General features: G+C 42.7%; 1 long non-coding RNA gene across 1 annotated transcript in view; it reads left to right on the top strand.

Moving 5' to 3' along the window:
• The window catches only part of LOC102013345, an 81240-nt gene that overhangs the window by 19738 nt on the left and 47346 nt on the right, over positions 1-14156 (top strand). Inside the window, exons 2-3 of the long non-coding RNA XR_262126.1 lie at positions 12226-12360; positions 12667-12891. This is a non-coding gene — a long non-coding RNA (uncharacterized LOC102013345). The remainder of the gene's footprint in view (positions 1-12225; positions 12361-12666; positions 12892-14156) is intronic.

Here is a 14156-nt window from a genome sequence, read left to right as displayed (position 1 = left end):
CGTGGGGCTGAGCTGGGTCCCCGAGATTCTTTGAAGTGGGTTTGAGTATCTCCTGGGCACTGAGGTTTTTCAGCCTTACTCCCACTACTGATGATCACTGTGAATAAGCTGAGAACTTCTGAATTTCACCAGAGATCTCTCCTCTACATCCAGAAAAGTCTGCTTAGTGAGAAAGAGGAAGGATGTGTTTCCAATGCTTGAAGATGTGGATATCTTAGTCCTATACTTGAACTTGGCAGAAGTTCAAATTCCTGATGGAAGATCACTTGTCTGAGCCTGCCACCGGGGCCAGAGAGATGCACATCTGGGGAATCCAGGTCTTGAGAAGGATTTCACACCAGCTACCCAAAGGGTGTGGACTGGAAACAGCAGTCATTGCATTTCACACACATCCATTCCCTCTTCTAATCTTTAGTATGTTTTGGACAGGGAGGTATTAATATCTTAATATCACAAACAAATAAACTGAGGTTTGGTGAGCTATAAGAAAACTACTGTTCAGTAAGACCTTGAACTTTTGTGAAGTATTTTACATCTGTTTCCTTGTTAAACTATCACATGAAACACAGATATTGTAGATAAAGAAATGGAGGTGTTAAGGTCACACAGCTCAAGGACACAAATGATTTGAATCTCTAGGTTCCATTTAAAATAACTCTTAACTTCCAGCTAAGTGTCTCAGCATGCTCTAGCCTCCTCCTCAACAGTATGCAAACATTAAAAAAAAAAAAACAACCCGGTATTTTATTATATGTGTGCAAATTCTTCCTTATCAACCTTGGCTATCACAGGAGAGATTCTAACCCTCATTGGAGGACACATTCAAAGTTATGTTAGTAAAAATTACTTTATGTAATGAACTCTTAGATCAGTTCTTACTGAAATGAGCTGGAATTACATTTTTGCTCTTCCCATATGTAATGCTTTCAATTCAGTGATGAATTACAGGAGTCAGCAGCTCTCTGACATTTCAGGGCTGGGCACAGCATGTGACAGCTTTCTTGTTTGCTGGCCCTTTGCAGAAGGAAAGCAGACCTATTGGAGTGAATTTTTTAATTTAGTGGAGCGGTTTGATGGAGGCCTTTTTCTTTATTCTGGGAGAATTTGCCATTTTAGCATTTAAATTCATTTGTTTTCAAGATCTCTCGGGTCATTGTATGAATATTAATGATTATGTGTATACACAAATAAATTATTTGTGTGACTATAGGCAAATAATTCTGTGTTTTCTGTTTGCTTGTCTTTGAAAGGATTGGATCAGATCTTTTTCTGCCCCAATCGTGCAGATCTTACTAGACATTAAGACGATGAAAAGACATAGAGAAATTATGTTCAGCAAAGACAGGACTTCTGCCTTTTCAGTGTGAATTGTTCCTTTGTTCTTTTCTGTGTTCCTGCCCAGCCATACAGTAAGAAGCATTCCTAACACTGCTGCCTTCTGCAGGGAGCTTGGGGAACAAGGTTTGGCTCTGGCCACCTTCCTCCTTGTGGGAAGAACAACTCACTTAGCTGAGGAGATGGTGTTATGATTTGGATGTAAATTGTTCGCCCAAAGTTTCATATGATCAGAGGTGGGGCTCTTGGAAGGTGATTGGATTATGGGGCTATTATACTCGCTACTAGATCTATCCACTGATGAGTGTCTAGATGAATGTGCTGTGAGGAAGTGGAGCCCAGTGGAAGGAGATGGGTCACTGTGGGTGTGCCTTTGGAGGATGTATCTGTTGTTCAGATTCTTTCCTTTCTCTCTACTTCTGGCCACTATCATCTGTGTGCCTTGAAGTTGGTGGATTATGGACTCAACCCTCCAAAACTGGATACCAAAATAAACAATTTCTCCTATATGTTGAGTATTTCAGGTACTATATCTCACCAATGAAACAGTGATTAACACATACGGGAAGAGTTGTCACTCCATGGGCCATTTTCACTAGAGCTGGGGACACTATATTCAGAGCTGAATTGAATGCTCATGGTCATTTCTTCCCGTACTTGTTAAGATGTGTGGTCAGCTGGGGTGCTCTATGCAGAAGCCTGAGGAAGCAATTGCAATATATTTTGCAAAATTATTTGCAAAATAGATTAGATCATTATTTTAAAAATTATATCTCCCTGAAGGAGTGAATGTGTTATTATTTTATACTGATTTTTCTTACCATTTTTTAAACTTAAATGTTATTTTGTCTGGTAGTAATAGGACCTTTTTTATTGTGTTATTATGTCTGATTCATTTTCTTCCTTTTGTTTTAACTTTGTGTTAAATACAGCACACAACTGAATTTTCTTCCCCTTCAATTTGACTATGTCTTTTAACTAGAATGTTTATGCTATTTACATTTATTTGTTTATTGATGTATTTGGACTTCTTTTTTCCCATTTTAACTTTGAGTTTCATTTGTCCAGCTTTCTACATATATCTAATTTTTGTTTTTGGTTGTAAAAATTGAGTATTTTTCCTATTTGTTTTCTCTCCTGGGATGGAAACTATAACTTTTGGGTTTTACTCTTTAAATGATTCTATTTAAAGTTTTCCTATGTCTGTAAAGCTTCCTAACTTTTAATGTTGGTACCTTTACTGTCACTTGCTCTCTAGACTGCTTAGAGATGTGAAGATTTTGAAACACTGTGACCCTATCCATCTCCCTTCTAATTTATATACTTTTGTTGCCCAGGATTTCATTTTTTTATTGAGCCTGCTAATTAGACAATTATTTTTACTTTATGAATACAGTGGCTGTTTAGATTACATGCATGCTTTACCTTTCTCTTCCTTTCTTTGTCATTTCTTCCTGAATCTTGATCTTTTTATCCATGATTATTTATTCTGCCCTAACTACATACTGTGGAAGTTCTTTTAGTTGGGGAATCAGTGGTTAAAGCTATTGGTTTTTGTTAACCTGTGAACAACCTTAGCTTGCACTTGTCAGATCTGCTATTCTAGCTTGACAATTGTGTTAGCACACTAAAGAGATGATGTTTTTATGACTTCAATTGTTACTGTCTTAGGTCCAGTTGTGGCTAGTCTAATTGTTTTTTGCTTTAATTGTCATTAGTACATTTTATTTTATTTTATTTTTTGTTTTTTTTTCCGGTACTGGGAATCGAACTCACGACCTTGCGCTTGCCAGGCAAGTACATTTCTAATTGTTGCATCTGGGCAGGTGGTTGTTAATCCATTCCAAACACTTTGTGTTTGCCTTTGACGTTCTGTAGTTTTGCCACAATGTATCTTGGAATAGGCTTCTTTTCACTTATCCTGTTCTGAAGTGGTACTTCTTATATCTGTGGACTCATACCCTTATCAGCTCTGGAAATTTCTCAGTCTTTGCCTCTTCAGTGATAGGTTCACCTTTGTTCTTGATATATTTTCTACAAGGGATTCATATTCCTATCTCAACTTCTTGTTCTCCTCTTCTTGCCTGGGTATTTCTATTTTCTTTTATGTTCTGGTTTACCAATTCTCTCTCTCTCTCTCTCTCTTTTTTTTCCAGTTGTGTGTAATTTTTTGAAAATTCACTGGGCTTTAATTTCAACAATTATAGTTTTATTTCACTTTTTCTTGGTTTTCAAATTTATCTGGTCATTTTAAATCATGCCTTTTTGTATATTAATTTGCAAGCTCATTTTGGATACTCTTGATCTGGGGGAAACCTTAGGATATACATTAAGAATGCTTTCCACAGAGATGACTTGCAGTTTTTCCTTCCAAGATCTGAGGGCAATTTCAGACTATTTTAGTCTCTGCCAGATGCTTAGCTGGTAGGGGAGGGTGAGGTCCAATCTCCCCACTTTACCATAGGCCAACAGGTCTTCCTTAGCTGAGACATTCACAGTCCCTCACGAGTGTTGCTTCTCCCTACTGTAACTTCCCCTCAGTGTTTATGTATGTATAAGAGCTATCCAGGATAGCTCTTGTACTCTTTGTCATCTCAATAATGAAAGTGCCTGTATTCCAAAATCTAGTTATCTAGACAACCTCTGAATATCTGATCTGCATGTTGCCTGAAACAGAAGTCTGAGTCTAGACTTTGGACTTCCTCGTGAAGTAACACAAAGGCACCCGTGGCCTCAGACCACCTGAAATATGCCAGAAACTCTCCTTTTTCTGCTGGCTGCACTTCATCTTGGTCCTCCTCTGGTAAAATCAGAGGAGTAGGAGTAGGTTAGCTGGCGCCCCCAGCCCACGACACCCCACACCCTGTGCATTCCGAGAGGAGCAGGCAGAGTTCATGTTTGCAACAGATGGCTTCCCACAGACCTGCACAGAGGGTCTCTCGAGGCAAGTGTGCTGCAACTTATTCTGTTTTTGGCTTAGAAGAGGTGGACAGAATACTTTCTAATGAGCCTTCTGGAAATTTCTGATACTATTGTTTCATATTAACGTGCAATTCTTTGATTCTATTATTTGACTATCAGATAAATACAGATAAGATGGCCCTGTACTTCTTGGTAGATTGCTCCTGTTTAATATATGAGGACAATTTGGAGATAAGCAGTAGAGAGTTAATACTGTGTTTAAATTTCTTAGCTATCTTCTATTTACACTGGATGTTGAGCAAAAAAAAATCCCTGCTGGCTCCTGTAAGACAATCACTTACACCTAAATACTGACTTCAGTTTTGCCTTTTTATCTGAAGGAGACACAATCTGAGATCCTTCATGAATACCTGAAATCACAGGTAGTACTGAGCCTGATATGTGCTATATTTTCCTCTTCATACATGTGCATGAGATAGGCTAATTTACACATATATATTTTTGGCATAAGGTTAATTTATAAATTAAGTACAGTAAGAGAGTAACAATAATAGCTAACACTAAAATAGACAATTATGAACAATATACTATAGTAAAATTGTCAGCACCACTACTGCTGTGATTTATGGCCATGATTAAATTGATAAAAAGTCATTTCAACACAAGTATTGTGACACTGTGATAGTCAATGTGATTAGCTGACATGGCTACAAAGTTGCTAGAGGGAAGGTAATGTATACAATGTGGACATACCGGAAAAAAGGATAGTTCATGCTCAGGCAGGATGGCACGAGATTTTATTATGCTACTCAGAACATGCTTAATGTAAAACTTACAGAGTTTTTTATCTCTGGAATTTTTCATTTGATATTTTTAGACTGTTATAGACCATGAGTAACTGAAACTGATGTAACAAGTTGGGTGTGCGTGGGGGAGGAGTGTTACGGGGGAGGGTCTGGGGGACAACACACCTCAGGGTGTGGGAGGAGGAGGCTCTAGGAAAAGCAAAGTGCCAGCCAAGCACTGTCCCACTTGGGAACAGAGCCCTCAGGATGATCAGAGGTGCGGGTGCTGAGGCCGGCTGGGGATCTTGCTCCAGAGCAGCTGTCTCCAGCAGGAGTCGGGGTGTGGAAAGGGCCTCCCTTTTCTGGTCCACATGTAGCGCAGATAGATACCATTCACTTCTCTATGAGTTGACATTCAAGCATAGTAGACAGTGTCAAGGAAACAAGTAAAAACGACAATCTCAGGTCATTTTAGTTTCTTTGAAGCAGAGGGTGGTGTGGAGAGTGACGAAGCAGAAGTTAGGAGGGAAGAAGGGGTGTCTTTGGTGATAGGGTATGAGCTGGAACACAGAAAGGATGAACCTGCTCTGCGTAGAGCCTGAAGAAATGTCCTGGGCAGACACGAGGCTGGTGCCAAGGCCCTGTGGGGGGAAGGCGTGTGGTACCTCCAAGTGGTAGCAAGAAGTGCTGTAACTTGTTGACGTGGAACAAGTCATCCAGCTGTGGCAGCTTGGAATCTCCCGCCTTCAGTACCTCTCCATTTCTGCAGGTCAGGAACCTGAACACAGCCTAGTTGCACCTCTGCTTCTGGGTCTTAGGGAGCTGCAGTCAGGATGGTAGCTGCATGGTGACTCTGTGTCAAGGTTCTGTCAGGGAAGGACCTGGTGCCAACCTCCTGTGGATCATTGGCAGAATCTGCTTCCTGATGGGCACATGCCCAACAGCCATTGCTTTTGGCAGGCTCTTGGCTGGAGGCAGCTCTTGAACTTTAGGGTCTAATGTTTCCACAGTTGCCCTGCAGACCTTTGCCACATTGGCCCTTTTAACATGATGGTATCTCCATGAAGCCATGAGGAGGCCCTCTCAGCTCAGGGAGGGCCTAGGCGCTCTTTTTAGGGTGTTCACCTGGTCAGTCCTGGCTGATCTCCCTCTAGATTAACTAAAAAGCAGTTTATCTGGGACCTTGAATCTGCAGAATTTTCTTCATTGTTGCTGACTTCTGTTGGTGAATTCAGCTTCTAAACTCCTTTCATGCTGTAAAAAGGTTCTGGCTGATTACTTGCAAGCAGCAGTCCAAAGAAAAAGATCATTTTCTGACAAAAAGGGACAGACTCTGCTAGCATGTCGTTTCCCCCTTGCTTTCTTCTCTTCCTCTTGCCTGGAATGTGGACACGGAGCTCAGACTCGAGCAACTATTTTGTGACTATGAAGTTTCCTATATTTTGATTGTAGCAGATCAGGAAAATAGAGAGTCTGCGTCTCGAGTGGTATTTTGGAGCTTCTCTGGAAGACGCCTGGGCCTGTAATGTGAGAAAAAATATCTTTGTGCTTGGTTATACAAATATCCTAGGCTTTTAATACATCCAACCAAACATATATACAGCCATATACAATCACGTAAGGCAAAAGTCTCATCAGCAGTTCTTGTGGATCACATGCTAGAGTGTGGGATTTATTCTAAGTTAAATGAGAGGATGCTGAAGGCTTAATCAGATAGGCTTCTGTATTAATTTATGTTTTGGAAAATCTCCTGGCTGCTTAACAAAGAATGAACTATGAATTTGTGCGTGCCTGTACGTGCGTGCGTGCTTGCGTACGTGCTTGCGTGCGCTCGCCCATGTATGTAGGACAGGAAGTAGGGCCTCAGAGAAGGTAAGTCATCCGAGTTAACACAGATAGGGAGGAACAGAGTCAGAACTGTCAAGACATTTTATTAGTACACAAAGATTACATTCACCCCTGGGAGTTGGTACGTGTACATAACACATCTTAATTCTTTTTATGCCCCCTTCCCCGATCCTCCCTCCCTGTACCTCCCTCTCTTGGTCTCTCTTCCATCTGCAGAAGATCTAGCTCCCTGTTTCCTATTAACTTTCTTTCATTTTTCTCTTCAATAGTTGGGATTCAAAAATGCATATTTGTTTGACTTAACAGCACTGGCTTTGGTTGTTGTCTCTGATTTTAATCAAAGCCCTTGTCAACCTATTATTGTTGTAGGAATCCCATACTATCCTTTCACTCAATTTATCTCTGAATTCCCATTTTCTGAAAAAACCAAAAAAACAGAAAAACAAAAAAACAAAAAAACCTGGTGATTCTCATAATCATCAAAGAGAAATTAATTCTGGGTCTGGAATTTTTTCGTATCAATCTAGGTCAACCTAATTAAAGCTGAGAAAGGAAGATTGTGTGTGTGTGTGTGTGTGTGTGTGTGTGTGTGTGTGTGTGTTTGAGTGAGTGGAGATCTTTCCTTTCTGGCATGATTTGCTTACAATTGCTTTTAAGACTCTACTGACTAATGCCCCTGATACTAAATTGCTAACACTTGCAAATAAAAAGAATTCCAGCATCGTAATCGGAGCTCCTATCAGCCCCAGCTGAATGCTAAATGAGCTTGGACAGGGCGCCATTCATGGACATGATGCTGAGTTTTATCCAGGGTCTCCAAGGGAGCCATACAGATTTGATGTGTTAAGGCAGTGCACAGGCAAAGCCCATTGGACTGTGAAGGAGATCCGGGCTCCAGCCCCTGGCCCTCTACTTCTTTACTGGGTAAACTTGGGCTAGTCACTTGCCCTTGCCTGTTCTCAGTTTCCCCATCTGCTGAGTGGTCCTCTATTAAGCTAGAGCACAGGCTTTCCGTTTGTGTTCTCTGGAGTGCTGGGGCAACCCTGGGAAAGGGCTGGCTCTTTGAATCAGATGAGTCTTGAATGAAAGATGAGTAGAAGACAAGGAAAGATCTCCAGAGACAAACACTCGCAACCTTGTCCCTTGTCACGCTATCTCTGCTCTCTTATTTTGTATTGTAGTGGAGGTGGGATACTAAGCCCTGTAAATCAGAGAAAGAGCCTGTAATTAGGCACAGCATGGGCAAGCAGGTAGTCTCCCCCCATCCTCCTCGGGGCTGGAAGCTGGCAATCTGCTTGCTTCCCATAAGCAAAGTCCCTTTGCTTTCTTGCTTCTTGGACAAAGCTGACCTGGTGGATCCAAGAATGCTGGGGCAGCCTCTAGAGGTGAGAAACAAAGCAATGATGGAAGTAGGAAGTGAGGATACTGGGAAGAACTATCTGGGGTTGGAGCCATTTACACCTGAAGGAGAGAAGCCTAAGGAGTAAAGTGGGGTAGATGTGTGTCAGACACCAGCTGCTCAGGGTTTTGAGGATATTATTACTTCCTTCGTAACTTCAATTTGGTCACTTTTATCCAATCCAACCTTTCTATCCACCCATCCATCCACCCACCCATCATCCACCCATACATCCACTCACCCTCTAGCCTCCCCACTCACCTCTAGCCTACCCATCTTCACTTACCCACTCCTGTCACCAACTTGTTCAGTTATTTGGTTCAACCACTTCCTCTTTCTCTCTTTTATTAATTTATCCTTCCAGTCATTTTATAAACATCTGTGGAGACCTTACCATGTATCCAGAAGACAGAGGAGAGTGAACTATTCAGCAAACTTGTAGCCCTAAAGATGTAAACTGTTGGGCAAGCAGTTCTGAGAGGTGATCATCCTATAAGAAGGGGCAAAGTGCTCTTAGATTCAGCAGAGGGAGGAGCTTGGGGAGCAGATCAAGGAGCCAAAGAAAAACTGGCTTCTGAGAAAGGTGTTTATCAGCTGGATAAGTGGGGCAAGGGTTAATTTTTTTGAGATGGGGAAGATGTTTCCAGTTTGAGGAGCTGAGGCCATGCTTATCCTTTTACAGATAATATCAGCTTTCCTTTCTCTTCTTGCTCCTTACAAGCCTCAAAAAAAGTCTAGATTATTCATCTCAAATTTCTAGGCTGATGACATACAAGTTTAATTCAACAATGGATTGTTCTTGTTCAAAACATTGGATGAAAAAAGAAACATTCAAAGACAAATCATAGCAGCTCATGCAGGAAGATACTGTAAATCTTACTCTGTGGGGTATCCTCTGTGTGTGAGAACCCAACACACCATTTGCCACTGGTTCCTTTTGTTGAGAGGCCAGGTGTGTGTGTGTGTGTGTGTGTGTGTGTGTGTGTGTGTGTGCATGTGTGTGTGTGTGTTTCTGGATGATTTTGTTTCAAGTAGACCATTTCTTCTGATTTGGAATTCTTTTGCTGAAGTAGTCTTTTATGTGCTGGCATTGTGACATTGTCACAGAGCTTGACACTTAAGCACTCAACGTTCATCAAATATTCTACTCATCAAATATTCATTAAGCTCCTTCTGTCTTCCAGGCCTGGCACAAGATACGGGTGCAATACAGTGGAGAAACAGACTGATTCTTGCCCTTAGGGGCCCTGCAGCCTAGGGCTGAGGTTGGCAGTAGTGTTTTGCAGAGTGCTGGGGAGCAGAAGCTTCAGGCTTTGTGGACCATGGGGTCTCTGTGACAGCTCCCTCAGTGTAAGCAGCTCTAGCTATGGTGTGAAGAGCGAGCATGGCTGTGCTCCCAGAGGACTTTGTTGACTAAAACAGATTTGGCCCCATCTGCAGTTTTCTGATCCCTAGACTAGTTGGTTAGACAGGCAAGTCACTAAGACAATTACAAAATAGCATTTTCTGGGAGCACACAGTGGTGGCCCGAGCTAGGCATGGGTGGGGTGTGGAGGAGGTAAATGTAATCTAGAGGAGCAGGTGAGTGGACCTGAGAAGGCACTGGTGTGTGGGGGACTCGGCTTGCACTGCTGCCCATTTGCAAAGAAGGCTGAAGCTCAGAGGAGGTTTGTGGGGTGGTGGGATGCAGGGAAGATGGGATGGGTGAGGTAAACGGTGGTGAGGGATGGTATGCCACTGACAGGGGTAGCCTCTTGTTTTATTTGTCTTGTTTTAAAAGACCCAACCCTGACATCTTAGCAGGCCTCTAGCTGGCATCTGGTTGTGGGAGGTGCAGTTCCTCACTGGGTGGTTTGGTCTTCTTCCCCTGGTGCCCTGTGGCTGGTCCAGGAGGGAGGATATTCGGGAAGAGGGCGCAGGACAAAAGAAGCCACTGTTTAAAAAGAAACAGAAGCAAAAACAAAACCAACACAGTATCAACCAACACGGAGCCAGGGTAATTAATGATGCTGCCCAAGGCTGAAGTTGCACACTCATGGGCACTGTGCAGAGCATCAGGTGCTATCCTGGGTGTGAGGTCAGCCTTGTAAATGCCTTGGCATAGCAGGAGCGAAGACACTGCAATGCGTCTCTCTCTCCCTTTGTTCCCTTTGCGTCTTGCCTCATTTCCCATTTGTCTGCTAAATGCCCAACACCTGCAACTCTAAGGAGGCGAGGGTTATTTTGGCTCGTGGTTACCATTGGTTGGCTCGAAGGTGATTGTAGAAGGGCCTGGGCAGAGGCAAGTTGCTCACCTCATGGCAGCCAGGAAGCAGAGACGGAAGGGCAGACTGGAGAGGGAGAATAAATTCCCGGTGAGTACAGTGCTGCTGTAAGCCAATCATCTACCAAATGCAAGAGGCTTTTGGGGGGCATTAGATCTAAACCTTATCACCCTCTCTTTATGCTGGCCTTGTGGACCAGGATTATGGAGTGTTCCTGGCTGTGGCACTTAGTAGGAAAAGGCCAGGGTTGTTGCTAAACCCCTGCCAACATGCAAGACAGCTTTGAATGTCAATAGTGTTGAGGTCAAGAAGATGGTTTACATCCACCTGTCCTCTGTTCACCTTACACTGTCTTCACTGGACTCTTGTTAGCTTCTGGATCTGTCTCTGCCTCTTTGCATCTCTGCTTCCTTTTGTCTAGATCATTCTTTGTCTCTCTCTCTCTCTCTGCCCTGAACCCTGGTAAGCACCCCCAACCCAAGTAATATACCTCTGCTTCCTTGAAAAGTTATAGGAGCCCCCTAGGTTGAATGAATTACTTCCTTCATCCAGAGCCCACTGGACATAATTCATGTCTATCACAGCCCTTACACCATTCCAATGTCAGAAGTGTTATTATTAAAGTATCTGTGTTATGTCTCCTATTCATTTATGAGCTTCTTTAGTATCCAGACTGTGTCTGTTGAATGAATGAATGAAATGTTGAACATAATAAATGTTCAAAACATTCCCTCTTAGGTTATGTGCTTTTCAGGGATCAATACTCTACTGTCATGACCCACATTTTTCTTTGCTTGTTCTTTGCCTCACTCATCTTCCAGGTAAATTTTATTCAGACAAACTTCAAACTTTTCTGAAACTCAGAAGTGATTTGTGTTCCTGACTCGATTTCAATTCATATTTTCAGCATTTTCACATTCAGTAACATTTTCCATTTCACAGTAAATCTACCAATTTGGATCGAGCACGACTTCCTTCTATGCTTCCCCATGACACAATTACTGTCACCAGTCAGGGGTTGTCTCTTATAGGAGTGGAAGTTAGTGCTTCCCCTGTGTGTCCACCAGTGTAAAATGGGCATTTGAACTGTGATTGTGTCTTACTGGAGCTGCGTTGTTCCCCACAGAGAGAGTGATCAAGGTCCAGTGAACCGAGGACTTGAGTTACTCTCTATTTGTGCCGAATCTCTGGTGGCTCAGATACCTGGCTTGTAAAAGCTGCTGAGTGGCTGTCTGTTGAATGCGTCCTAACGCATGAAGTATTCTAAAGCTTGGGTTTGTCAAACCAAGACCATTTGAGAACTGGAGAAGCAGTGGGAAAAACACAGATTTTGTGTCCTATGAGCTTGAAATATGGTCCCAGTCATACCTAACTACACAAGCCCTCGGGTTTGTGAGCCTTGGTTTCTTCATTTTTATGATGGATCTGAGTTATGTCTATCACTCAGGGTTGTTGTATAAGATAATTAGCACATAGTAGGCTCCTTCCAGCCCTGAAACCTGGGATCCAATAAGAGTCATCTATTACTAGTAATAGCACATCCAACTGGGGCAGATCACTCCATGGAACCGATCAGATACTGAGGGCCATTCAGACCAGCATGACCACCACTTCAGTCAGGGACTTTTCTAGGTTCCCCTCCTGAGCACTGTTCTTGAATTTCTTTGTGCAGAGGGAAGTGCAGACACGTCTGTGATGTGTAGCTCCTCCCGTCTGTGGGCACAAGAACCTGCATGTTGGAGGAAGAGGAGAACTTAGACACACCCTGAGTCATCTCCGTGCACACAGGAGCTGGAGGCGCAGAGAGGTAAAGTTACTTGCTCCAGGTCACACAGTGGTTAGTAGCAAAGGCTGTAGTTAATCAAAGCTCTCCCGGCTCCAAGCCCTCATTCCTTTTTCTCTGCTGAGAGGCCAGTGGTTTGCAATTTGTTCTTTAGTGGCCAAAGCACAAATGTTATTAGAATTGAACCTATAGAGACTCACACAGCACCACTTTCTGCAGCATTAAATTAAGTTTCTGATTCAGCTCTCTGGGGCATGATAGTCCCTCATGAGAATGGAGTGGGCACAAGAAGTGTTTCTAGAAAATGTTTCTTGGTATAATGCTTCACAGGAACCAGCTCCAGCCTGGCTGAGATGTCTTTGTACTCCAAGATCAGCTGTGGACTCACAACCCTTTGATGATGGAGCCACTTCCCCGCAGGAAAACACCAGCACCTACAATCCATGCAGGCCTCAGCTCCTGGCCCCCCTTCCATGGCCTCTCTCCCAGTTCTGAGAGAGGGCCCCCTGAATTCCCACAGTTGACTTGGAGCTTGAAATCTGGTCCCAATGATATGTAAGTACACATATGTCTTCAGGCTGTGAGCCTCAGTTTCTTCATTTTTCTGCTGGATCTGTCTTATACCTATCTCTTAGTGTTGTCTTATAAGAGAATGATGCACCTCAAAAGGCCTGGAACTTCAGAGGGAGGCTTGCACTCTCTGAATTCAGAGTCCAGCTCCATTACTGAGTGATCATGGGCAAATCATTCAGTGTCTCGACCTCCCAGTTTCCTCATCTGTAACATGGGAATACACTACTCCATAGAGTTGTTGTGAAAATCAAGTGAGTCAAAGACAAAGAGCACTTCGAAGAATGTTTGGTACACAGTGGATGCTCGATAAATGTATGAAATATGATCTAAATGTACAGTGAATGTTTAAACAAAAAATTATTATAGTAACAGACATGTTGACACTAACCAGTGCAAAATATTCCCCCTTCACTTTATTTTTCAATTTTTAAATTTTTTTTTGATCTTTTTCAGATGGGTCTCTCTATGCAGTTCATGCTGGCCTTGAACTCACTTTGTAGCCCTGTCTGGTCTCAAACTTGCAATGATCCTCCTGCCTCGGCCTCCTGAGTGCTGGGATTACAAGTGTGCGCTACCACATCCAGCATCCCACCTCACTTTAAACACTCTTATCCCATCATTCTTGCCACTTTCTGAAGTAGTTCTAGAAGTCCTCTTTCCTGAGTGTCTCTATGAGATGTGATAAAAAATGCAGCGACTGCTGCTGCTGAGTGCCATCCAACAGAAAGTCAGGCTCATAAAACATGGTGGCGTGTCCTCATCTACCTTTTTCACTGGATTTGGCTCTTTCCAAAGTCAAGATGAGCGTGAAAGTTCCATGTTTTGAGTTTATTTGGGACATCAAGGCAGCTACAACAGCACCACTAAAGACACTCATGAAAGAGGACTTGCAGAACTGCTTTGCAAATAACAAGAACAATGGGATAAGTGTGTTTGGGGTGGAGGGAGCCTATTTTGAGGGGGATTCATGGCAAGGTGTCTTTTACTGTGATAAATTTTTAAAAAGTATTTTTAAACATTCACATTTTTGATTACATGTTTTTCTTCTTCTTCTTCTTCTCCTTCTCCTTCTCCTCCTCCTCCTCCTTCTCCTCCTCCTCCTCCTTCTCCTCCTCTTCCTCCTTCTCCTCCTCCTCCTCCTTCTTCTTCTTTTTCTCCTTCTTCTTCTTCTTCTTCTTTTTCTCCTTCTTCTTCTTCTTCTTCTTCTTCTTCTTCTTCTTCTTCTTCTTCTTCTTCTTCTTCTTCTT

Source organism: Chinchilla lanigera, unplaced genomic scaffold (assembly GCF_000276665.1).
Source record: "Chinchilla lanigera isolate Chin_1 unplaced genomic scaffold, ChiLan1.0 scaffold00041, whole genome shotgun sequence".
Classification (NCBI taxonomy): Eukaryota; Metazoa; Chordata; class Mammalia; order Rodentia; family Chinchillidae; genus Chinchilla; species Chinchilla lanigera.
This window is presented reverse-complemented; position numbering and strand designations above follow the sequence as displayed.